This window comes from Petromyzon marinus, chromosome 6, assembly GCF_048934315.1.
Source record: "Petromyzon marinus isolate PM22_M1 ecotype Great Lakes invasive population chromosome 6, UKy_Petmar_22M1.pri1.0, whole genome shotgun sequence".
NCBI lineage: Eukaryota > Metazoa > Chordata > Hyperoartia > Petromyzontiformes > Petromyzontidae > Petromyzon > Petromyzon marinus.
In genome coordinates this window covers 19179923-19190876 of record NC_133672.1, presented here as the reverse complement: position 1 = coordinate 19190876, position 10954 = coordinate 19179923, and the positions used below count along the sequence as shown (strand labels likewise).

The 10954-nt window shown below is 61.5% G+C and overlaps 1 long non-coding RNA gene across 1 annotated transcript in view; it reads left to right on the top strand.

Annotated features, from left to right (window-relative positions):
• Window positions 1-872: 872 nt before the first annotated feature.
• LOC142924000 (uncharacterized) overlaps window positions 873-10954 on the top strand; it is an 81001-nt gene continuing 70919 nt past the window's right edge. The window contains exon 1 of the long non-coding RNA XR_012941124.1: window positions 873-972. This is a non-coding gene — a long non-coding RNA (uncharacterized LOC142924000). The remainder of the gene's footprint in view (window positions 973-10954) is intronic.

The window sequence follows — 10954 nt, the reverse complement described above, 5'->3', positions numbered from 1 at the left end:
TTTGAGACCCCTGGTTTAGAGTATTTTACTGCTATAAATTTCCACAAGATGAGCCACTCCGTTAAAACTAACATTTGTGACCAGATCGCTTCTTAAAAAGAGCTATATGGCTCACTTACCTGGTAAAATAAAAAGTTACATTTCAAATAATCACCACGGTAATGTGTTACCCACACGACCTTGAACTTGAGGCATCGTGCAGAACGCGGCATGCAGTGTGGGGTTAGCTGGGTGGTGCAGGGAGCTGCTACTACTTGCAGAGGGGGGCGGGGCAGGGGGGGACTGAGTCCTCTTGCATAATTGACTTGCGGATTGACCGATGCATAGACGAAAAGATAGCACGTGAATGAATGAGTGTACGGCTGGACTGCAAATGAATGGACAATATTCTTCATCGCCATTTAAAAAAAAACTTAACATTGTAATCCATCACCCTGTACATCTGCTGAACCAACGTATCCTACAGCAGCATATGAGTGTGTTTTCATACATTGCCTGAGTGTGTGTTTCTTGCGTATGATCGGTATGTGTTTTACGCATGATCCATATTTGATATCACACAAGATATTTGCCTGTTTTTCTAATGATCTGCACATGTTTCACGCATAATCTCTGGGTTTCACACATGTTCTATGTGGGTGGCCGGGACCACCCTCAGCTGCCTTTTTCTCCCGAGTTGCGATGTGTACACATCGTACCAGATGCTAATTTAAGGCTGAACCGACCTCTCGAGATCCAGGACGCAGTGGTGATGGTGGCTGTAAGCGGGAATCGAGCTCGGGTCGCCGGATTCATTGTAGCGCAGCGTGCTAAACCCACACGCTCACAGACAGGACTCCAGCTCATCCACCTCGCGCACCTTTGCCAGGAACTTCCAATTGTGGAGCGACGAGCAAATGAAGCGACCCGACCTCCCCTCGGGATACGATGGCTGGCAGGTGGTTGAAGCTATCCGGCAGGAAGCGAGTGCAGGTAACGCTCACCTGAGCGTTGCGAGGCGTGCCCCGCAGGTGGTATCACGTGGGACGATGGATGTGCGACCACGCTATGGCCCTTTCACGATTCCGCTGCTGTATGGGGACCGCCACAACCTAGCGGATCGTTGCGGTGTATTTGACCATACTTCACCACGCTGGTTGGTTGCAGGTGTGGGGAGCGGCACAGTGCAAGGGTTCATGTTGCTGGACTGCCCCTTTTCTGATCATGTGACCCTTGCCAGATTAATTCTGCAAATGCGCAATCGCCGAGCCATGCGACAGCACCCCCGGTTTGCCACGTGTAGCTCTTGTAGACGATGACAACAAACACGCACCCTGCTCTACGGAGCCTGACAGCAGTCATGATGGTGGTGGTTTGCGTGGTACCTTACCATCAGACAAAAAAACTAAACAATTTTGTATTTTACCCGGTAAAGCTCACTGAGCTATATAGATGTTTCTCTGAAGTGACCTGGCTATCACAAATGATAACTCAACGAAGTGGCTTATCACGCGGAAATGTATTCTAGCCTCGATATTACAGCTGAATACAAATCCTCTGAGGGTACCCACGAGCCCGGGCAGCAAGGGGGCAGTTGGCAGATGGTAAGGGGCCAAGGAGCAAGGGGGAGGATGGAGGTCCTCACCCCTCGCCTCGTCCTTCTCACCCCTCACCTCGTCCTTCTCATCCCTCAGCTCGTATTCCTCACCCCTCACCTCGCCCTCACCTCGTCCTCCTCACCCCTCACCTCGTCCTTCTCATCCCTCAGCTCGTCTTCCTCACCGCTCACCTCGTCCTCCTCACCGCTCGCCTGATCCTCCTCACCCCTCGCCTCGTCCTCCTCACCCCTAGCCTCGTCAACTTCACCTCCTCACCCCCCGTTCTACTCACCTCGTCCTTACCCCTCGCCTCATCATCCTCACCCCTCGTCCTCATCCCTTACCTCGTCCTCACCCCAAACACCTCGCCTCGCCCTCGCTTCGTCCTCACACCTCGTTCTCCTCACCCCTCCTAATCTCCTCAACTCGTTCTCCTCACCCCTGGCCTCGTCCTCACCTCCTCACTCCCCGTTCTACTCACCTCGTCCTCGCCCCTTACGTCGTCCGCTTGACCCCTCACCTCGTCCTCACCCCTCACCTCGTCCTTCTCTCACCCCTCGCTCTCCTCACCTCGTCCTCACCCCTCACCTCGTCCTCACCCATCGCCTCCTCACCCCTCGCCGCCTCCTCACCCCTCGCCTCGTCCTCCTCACCCCTCACCTCGTCCTCCTCGCCTCGTCCTCCTCACCCCTCCTCATCTCCTCACCCCTCACCTCGTCCCCCTCACCCCTCCCCTCGTCTTCCTCACCTCTCACCTCAACCTCCTCACCCCTCATGTCGTCCGCTTGACCCCTCACCTCGTCCTCACCCCTCACATCGTCCTCACCCGTCAGCTCGTCTTCCTCACCACTTACCTCGTCCACTTGACCCCTCACCTCGTTCTCACCCCTTGCCTCGTCCTCCTCACCCCTCGTCCTCCTCACCCCACACCTCGTTCTTCTTCCCCCTGACCTCGTCCTCCTCACCTCGTCCTCCTCACCCCTCGTCCTCACCCCAAACCCCTCACCTCGCCCTCGCTTCGTCCACCTCACCCCTCATTCTCCTCACCCCTCCTCATCTCCTCACCTCGTTCTCCTCACCTCTCGCCTCATCCTCATCACCTCCTCACCCCCCGTTCTACTAACCTCGTCCTGATCCCTCACCTCGTCCTCCTCACCCCTCCCCTCGTCATCCTCACCCCTCACGTCGTCCGCTTGACCCCTCACCTCACCCCTCACCTCGTCCACCTCACCCGTCGTCCTCAACCCTCACCTCGTTCTCACCCCTCGCCTCGTCCTTCTCTCACCCCTCGCTCTCCTCACCTCGTCCTCACCCCTCACCTCGTCCTCCTCACCTCTCGTCCTCACCCCTCGCTCGTCCACCGCACCCCGTTCTCCTCACCCCTCGCCTCGTCTCTCACCCCTCACTTCGTCGTCCTCACCCTTCACGTCTCCCTCACCTCGTCCTCACCCCTCACCTCGTTCTCCTCACCTCGTCTTCCTCACCTCGCCCTCAACCTTCGCCTCGTCCTCCTCAACCTTCGCCTCGTCCTCCTCACCCCTCGCCTCGTCCTCCTCACCCCTCACCTCGTCCTCCTCACCCCTCACCTCGTTCTTCTCACCCCTCACCTCGTCCTTCTCATCCCTCAGCTCGTATTCCTGACCCCTCAGCTCGCTCTCACCTCGTCCTCACCCCTCACCTCGTCCTTCTCACCCCTCGCCTCATCCTCCTCACTCCTAGCCTCGTCAACTTCACCTCCTCACCCCCCGTTCTACTCACCTCGTCCTCACCCCTCGCCTCATCCTTTTCACCCTCGTCCTCACCCCAAACCCCTCACCTCGCCCTCGCCTCGTCCTCCTCACCCCTCCTCATCTCCTCACCTCGTTCTCCTCACCCCTCACCTCATTCTCCTCACCCCTCACCTCATCCTCCTCACCCCTCGTCCTCACCCCTCGTCCTCACCCCAAACCCCTCACCTCGCCCTCGCCTCGTCCTCACCTCCTCACTCCCCGTTCTACTCACCTCGTCCTCGCCCCTCACATCGTCCGCTTGACCCCTCACCTCGTCCTCACCCCTCACCTCGTCCACCTCACCCGTCGTCCTCAACCCTCACCTCGTTCTCACCCCTCGCCTCGTTTTTCTCTCACCCCTCGCTCTCCTCACCTCGTCCTCACCCCTCACCTCGTCCTCACCCATCGCCTCCTCACCCCTCGCTGCCTCCTCACCCCTTGCCTCGTCCTCCTCACCCCTCGTTCGCCTCACCCCTAGCCTCATACTCACCCCTCACTTCGTCCTCCTCACCCCTCACCTCGTCCTCCTCGCCTCGTCCTCCTCACCCCTTGCCTCGTCATCTTTACCCCTCGCCTCGTTCTCCTCACCCCTCGCCTCGTCGTCATCCTTCACGTCTCCCTCACCTCGTCCTCACCCCTCACCTCGTCCTCCTCACCTCGTCCTCACCCCTCACCTCGTTCTCCTCACCCCTCACCTCGTCCTCCTCACCCCACACCTCGTCCTCCTCACCCCACACCTCGTCCTCCTCACTCCTCGTCCTCCTCACTCCTCGTCATCCTCACCCCTCGACTCGTCCTCACCCCTCGACTCGTCCTCCTCACCCGTCAGCTTGTCTTCCTCACCCCTCACCTCACCCCTCACCTTGTCCACTTGACCCCTCACCTCGTTATCCTCACCCCTCACCTCATTCTCCTCACCCCTCACCTCATCCTCCTCACCCCTCACCTCATCCTCCTCACCCCTCACCTCATCCTCCTCACCTCTCGTCCTCAACCCTCACCTCGTCCTCACTCCAAACCCCTCACCTCGCCCTCGCTTCGTCCACCCCTCCCCTCGTCATCCTCACCCCTCACGTCGTCCGCTTGACCCCTCACCTCACCCCTCACCTCGTCCACCTCACCCGTCGTCCTCAACCCTCACCTCGTTCTCACCCCTCGCCTCGTCCTTCTCTCACCCCTCACTCTCCTCACCTCGTCCTCACCCCTCACCTCGTCCTCCTCACCTCTCGTCCTCACCCCTCGCTCGTCCACCGCACCCCGTTCTCCTCACCCCTCGCCTCGTCCTCACCCCTCACTTCGACGTCCTCACCCTTCACGTTTCCCTCACCTCGTCCTCACCCCTCACCTCGTTCTCCTCACCTCGTCTTCCTCACCCCTCACCTCGCCCTCAACCTTCGCCTCGTCCTCTTTAACCTTCGCCTCGTCCTCCTCACCCCTCGCCTCGTCCTCATCCTTCACGTCTCCCTCACCTCGTCCTCACCCCTCGCTCGTCCACCGCACCCCGTTCTCCTCACCCCTCGCCTCGTCCTCACCCCTCACTTCGTCGTCCTCACCCTTCACGTCTCCCTCACCTCGTCTTCACCCCTCACCTCGCCCTCAACCTTCGCCTCGTCCTCCTCAACCTTCGCCTCGTCCTCCTCACCCCTCGCCTCGTCCTACTCACCCCTCACCTCGTCCTCCTCACCCCTCACCTCGTCCTTCTCACCCTTCACCTCGTCCTTCTCATCCCTCAGCTCGTATTCCTGACCCCTCAGCTCGCCCTCACCGGGTCCTCACCCCTCACCTCATCCTTCTCACCCCTCGCCTCATCCTCCTCACCCCTAGCCTCGTCAACTTCACCTCCTCACCCCCCGTTCTACTCACCTCGTCCTCACCCCTCGCCTCATCCTTTTCACCCTCGTCCTCACCCCAAACCCCTCACCTCGCCCTCGCCTCGTCCTCCTCACCCCTCCTCATCTCCTCACCTCGTTCTCCTCACCCCTCACCTCGTCCCCCTCACCCCTCCCCTCGTCTTCCTCACCCCTCACCTCAACCTCCTCACCCCTCATGTCGTCCGCTTGACCCCTCACCTCGTCCTCACCCCTCACATCGTCCTCACCCCTCACCTCATCCTCCTCACCCCTCACCTCATCCTCCTCACCCCTCACCTCATCCTCCTCACCTCTCGTCCTCAACGCTCACCTCGTCCTCACTCCAAACCCCTCACCTCGCCCTCGCTTCGTCCACCCCTTTCCTCGTCATCCTCACCCCTCACGTCGTCCGCTTGACCCCTCACCTCACCCGTCGTCCTCAACCCTCACCTCGTTCTCACCCCTCGCCTCGTCCTTCTCTCACCCCTCGCTCTCCTCACCTCGTCCTCACCCCTCACCTCGTCCTCCTCACCTCTCGTCCTCACCCCTCGCTCGTCCACCGCACCCCGTTCTCCTCACCCCTCGCCTCGTCCTCACCCCTCACTTCGACGTCCTCACCCTTCACGTTTCCCTCACCTCGTCCTCACCCCTCACCTCGTTCTCCTCACCTCGTCTTCCTCACCCCTCACCTCGCCCTCAACCTTCGCCTCGTCCTCCTCAACCTTCGCCTCGTCCTCCTCACCCCTCGCCTCGTCCTCATCCTTCACGTCTCCCTCACCTCGTCCTCACCCCTCGCTCGTCCACCGCACCCCGTTCTCCTCACCCCTCGCCTCGTCCTCACCCCTCACTTCGTCGTCCTCACCCTTCACGTTTCCCTCACCTCGTCTTCACCCCTCACCTCGTTCTCACCTCGTCTTCCTCACCCCTCACCTCGCCCTCAACCTTCGCCTCGTCCTCCTCAACCTTCGCCTCGTCCTCCTCACCCCTCGCCTCGTCCTCCTCACCCCTCACCTCGTCCTTCTCACCCTTCACCTCGTCCTTCTCATCCCTCACCTCGTATTCCTGACCCCTCAGCTCGCCCTCACCTCGTCCTCACCCCTCACCTCATCCTTCTCACCCCTCGCCTCATCCTCCTCACCCCTAGCCTCGTCAACTTCACCTCCTCACCCCCCGTTCTACTCACCTCGTCCTCACCCCTCGCCTCATCCTTTTCACCCTCGTCCTCACCCCAAACTCCTCCCCTCGCCCTCGCCTCGTCCTCCTCACCCCTCCTCATCTCCTCACCTCGTTCTCCTCACCCCTCACCTCGTCCCCCTCACCCCTCCCCTCGTCTTCCTCACCCCTCACCTCAACCTCCTCACCCCTCATGTCGTCCGCTTGACCCCTCACCTCGTCCTCACCCCTCACATCGTCCTCACCCGTCAGCTCGTCTTCCTCACCCCTTACCTCGTCCACTTCACCCCTCACCTCGTTCTCACCCCTTGCCTCGTCCTCATCACCCCTCGTACTCACCCCACACTTCGTTCTTCTTTCCCCTGATTTCGTCCTCCTCACCTCGTCCTCCTCACCCACTCGTCCTCACCCCAAACCCCTCACCTCGCCCTCGCTTCGTCCACCTCACCCCTCATTCTCCTCACCCCTCCTCATCTCCTCACCTCGTTCTCCTCACCTCTCGCCTCGTCCTCGTCACCTCCTCACCCCCCGTTCTACTAACCTCGTCCTGATCCCTCACCTCGTCCTCCTCACCCCTCCCCTCGTCATCCTCACCCCTCACGTCGTCCGCTTGACCCCTCACCTCACCCCTCACCTCGTCCACCTCACCCGTCGTCCTCAACCCTCACCTCATTCTCACCCCTCGCCTCGTCCTTCTCTCACCCCTCGCTCTCCTCACCTCGTCCTCACCCCTCACCTCGTCCTCCTCACCTCTCATCCTCACCCCTCGCTCGTCCACCGCACCCCGTTCTCCTCACCCCTCGCCTCGTCTCTCACCCCTCACTTCGTCGTCCTCACCCTTCACGTCTCCCTCACCTCGTCCTCACCCCTCACCTCGTTCTCCTCACCTCGTCTTCCTCACCTCGCCCTCAACCTTCGCCTCGTCCTCCTCAACCTTCGCCTCGTCCTCCTCACCCCTCGCCTCGTCCTCCTCACCCCTCACCTCGTCCTCCTCACCCCTCACCTCATTCTTCTCACCCCTCGTCCTTCTCATCCCTCAGCTCCTATTCCTGACCCCTCAGCTCGCTCTCACCTCGTCCTCACCCCTCACCTCGTCCTTCTCACCCCTCGCCTCATCCTCCTCACCCCTAGCCTCGTCAACTTCACCTCCTCACCCCCCGTTCTACTCACCTCGTCCTCACCCCTCGCCTCATCCTTTTCACACTCGTCCTCACCCCAAACCCCTCACCTCGCCCTCGCCTCGTCCTCCTCACCCCTCCTCATCTCCTCACCTCGTTCTCCTCACCCCTCACCTCATCCTCCTCACCCCTCGTCCTCACCCCAAACCCCTCACCTCGCCCTCGCTTCGTCCTCACCCCTCGTTCTCCTCACCCCTCCTAATCTCCTCACCTCCTTCTCCTCACCCCTCGCCTCGTCCTCACCTCCTCACTCCCCATTCTACTCACCTCGTCCTCGCCCCTCACGTCGTCCGCTTGACCCCTCACCTCGTCCCCACCCCTCACCTCGTCCACCTCACCCGTCGTCCTCAACCCTCACCTCGTTCTCACCCCTCGCCTCGTCCTTCTCTCACCCCTCGCTCTCCTCACCTCGTCCTCACCCGTCACCTCGTCCTCACCCGTCACCTCGTCCTCACCCATCGCCTCCTCACCCCTCGCTGCCTCCTCACCCCTTTCCTCGTCCTCCTCACCCCTCGTTCTCCTCACCCCTAGCCTCGTACTCACCCCTCACTTCGTCCTCCTCACCCCTCACCTCGTCCTCCTCGCCTCGTCCTCCTCACCTCGTCCTCGTCACCCCTTGCCTCGTCATCTTTACCCCTCGCCTCGTTCTCCTCACCCCTCGCCTCGTCCTCATCCTTCACGTCTCCCTCACCTCGTCCTCACCCCTCACCTCGTCCTCCTCACCTCGTCCTCCTCACCTCGTCCTCCTCACCCCTCACCTCGTTCTCCTCACCCCTCACCTCGTCCTCCTCACCCCACACCTCGTCCTCCTCACCCCACACCTCGTCCTCCTCACTCCTCGTCATCCTCACCCCTCGACTCGTCCTCACCCCTCGACTCGTCCTCCTCACCCGTCAGCTTGTCTTCCTCACTCCTCACCTCACCCCTCACCTTGTCCACTTGACCCCTCACCTCGTTATCCTCACCCCTCACCTCATCCTCCTCACCCCTCACCTCATCCTCCTCACCCCTCACCTCATCCTCCTCACCTCTCGTCCTCAACCCTCACCTCGTCCTCACTCCAAACCCCTCACCTCGCTCTCACTTCGTCCACCCCTCCCCTCGTCATCCTCACCCCTCACGTCGTCCGCTTGACCCCTCACCTCACCCCTCACCTCGTCCACCTCACCCATCATCCTCAACCCTCACCTCGTTCTCACCCCTCGCCTCGTCCTTCTCTCACCCCTCGCTCTCCTCACCTCGTCCTCACCCTTCACCTCGTCCTCCTCACCTCTCATCCTCACCCCTCGCTCGTCCACCGCACCCCGTTCTCCTCACCCCTCGCCTCGTCCTCACCCCTCACTTCGACGTCCTCACCCTTCACGTTTCCCTCACCTCGTCCTCACCCCTCACCTCGTTCTCCTCACCTCGTCTTCCTCACCCCTCACCTCGCCCTCAACCTTCGCCTCGTCCTCCTCAACCTTCGCCTCGTCCTCCTCACCCCTCGCCTCGTCCTCATCCTTCACGTCTCCCTCACCTCGTCCTCACCCCTCGCTCGTCCACCGCACCCCGTTCTCCTCACCCCTCGCCTCGTCCTCACCCCTCACTTCGTCGTCCTCACCCTTCACGTCTCCCTCACCTCGTCTTCACCCCTCACCTCGCCCTCAACCTTCGCCTCGTCCTCCTCAACCTTCGCCTCGTCCTCCTCACCCCTCGCCTCGTCCTACTCACCCCTCACCTCGTCCTCCTCACCCCTCACCTCGTCCTTCTCACCCTTCACCTCGTCCTTCTCATCCCTCAGCTCGTATTCCTGACCCCTCAGCTCGCCCTCACCGGGTCCTCACCCCTCACCTCATCCTTCTCACCCCTCGCCTCATCCTCCTCACCCCTAGCCTCGTCAACTTCACCTCCTCACCCCCCGTTCTACTCACCTCGTCCTCACCCCTCGCCTCATCCTTTTCACCCTCGTCCTCACCCCAAACCCCTCACCTCGCCCTCGCCTCGTCCTCCTCACCCCTCCTCATCTCCTCACCTCGTTCTCCTCACCCCTCACCTCGTCCCCCTCACCCCTCCCCTCGTCTTCCTCACCCCTCACCTCAACCTCCTCACCCCTCATGTCGTCCGCTTGACCCCTCACCTCGTCCTCACCCCTCACATCGTCCTCACCCCTCACCTCATCCTCCTCACCCCTCACCTCATCCTCCTCACCCCTCACCTCATCCTCCTCACCTCTCGTCCTCAACCCTCACCTCGTCCTCACTCCAAACCCCTCACCTCGCCCTCGCTTCGTCCACCCCTTTCCTCGTCATCCTCACCCCTCACGTCGTCCGCTTGACCCCTCACCTCACCCGTCGTCCTCAACCCTCACCTCGTTCTCACCCCTCGCCTCGTCCTTCTCTCACCCCTCGCTCTCCTCACCTCGTCCTCACCCCTCACCTCGTCCTCCTCACCTCTCGTCCTCACCCCTCGCTCGTCCACCGCACCCCGTTCTCCTCACCCCTCGCCTCGTCCTCACCCCTCACTTCGACGTCCTCACCCTTCACGTTTCCCTCACCTCGTCCTCACCCCTCACCTCGTTCTCCTCACCTCGTCTTCCTCACCCCTCACCTCGCCCTCAACCTTCGCCTCGTCCTCCTCAACCTTCGCCTCGTCCTCCTCACCCCTCGCCTCGTCCTCATCCTTCACGTCTCCCTCACCTCGTCCTCACCCCTCGCTCGTCCACCGCACCCCGTTCTCCTCACCCCTCGCCTCGTCCTCACCCCTCACTTCGTCGTCCTCACCCTTCACGTTTCCCTCACCTCGTCTTCACCCCTCACCTCGTTCTCACCTCGTCTTCCTCACCCCTCACCTCGCCCTCAACCTTCGCCTCGTCCTCCTCAACCTTCGCCTCGTCCTCCTCACCCCTCGCCTCGTCCTCCTCACCCCTCACCTCGTCCTTCTCACCCTTCACCTCGTCCTTCTCATCCCTCACCTCGTATTCCTGACCCCTCAGCTCGCCCTCACCTCGTCCTCACCCCTCACCTCATCCTTCTCACCCCTCGCCTCATCCTCCTCACCCCTAGCCTCGTCAACTTCACCTCCTCACCCCCCGTTCTACTCACCTCGTCCTCACCCCTCGCCTCATCCTTTTCACCCTCGTCCTCACCCCAAACTCCTCCCCTCGCCCTCGCCTCGTCCTCCTCACCCCTCCTCATCTCCTCACCTCGTTCTCCTCACCCCTCACCTCGTCCCCCTCACCCCTCCCCTCGTCTTCCTCACCCCTCACCTCAACCTCCTCACCCCTCATGTCGTCCGCTTGACCCCTCACCTCGTCCTCACCCCTCACATCGTCCTCACCCGTCAGCTCGTCTTCCTCACCCCTTACCTCGTCCACTTCACCCCTCACCTCGTTCTCACCCCTTGCCTCGTCCTCATCACCCCTCGTCCTC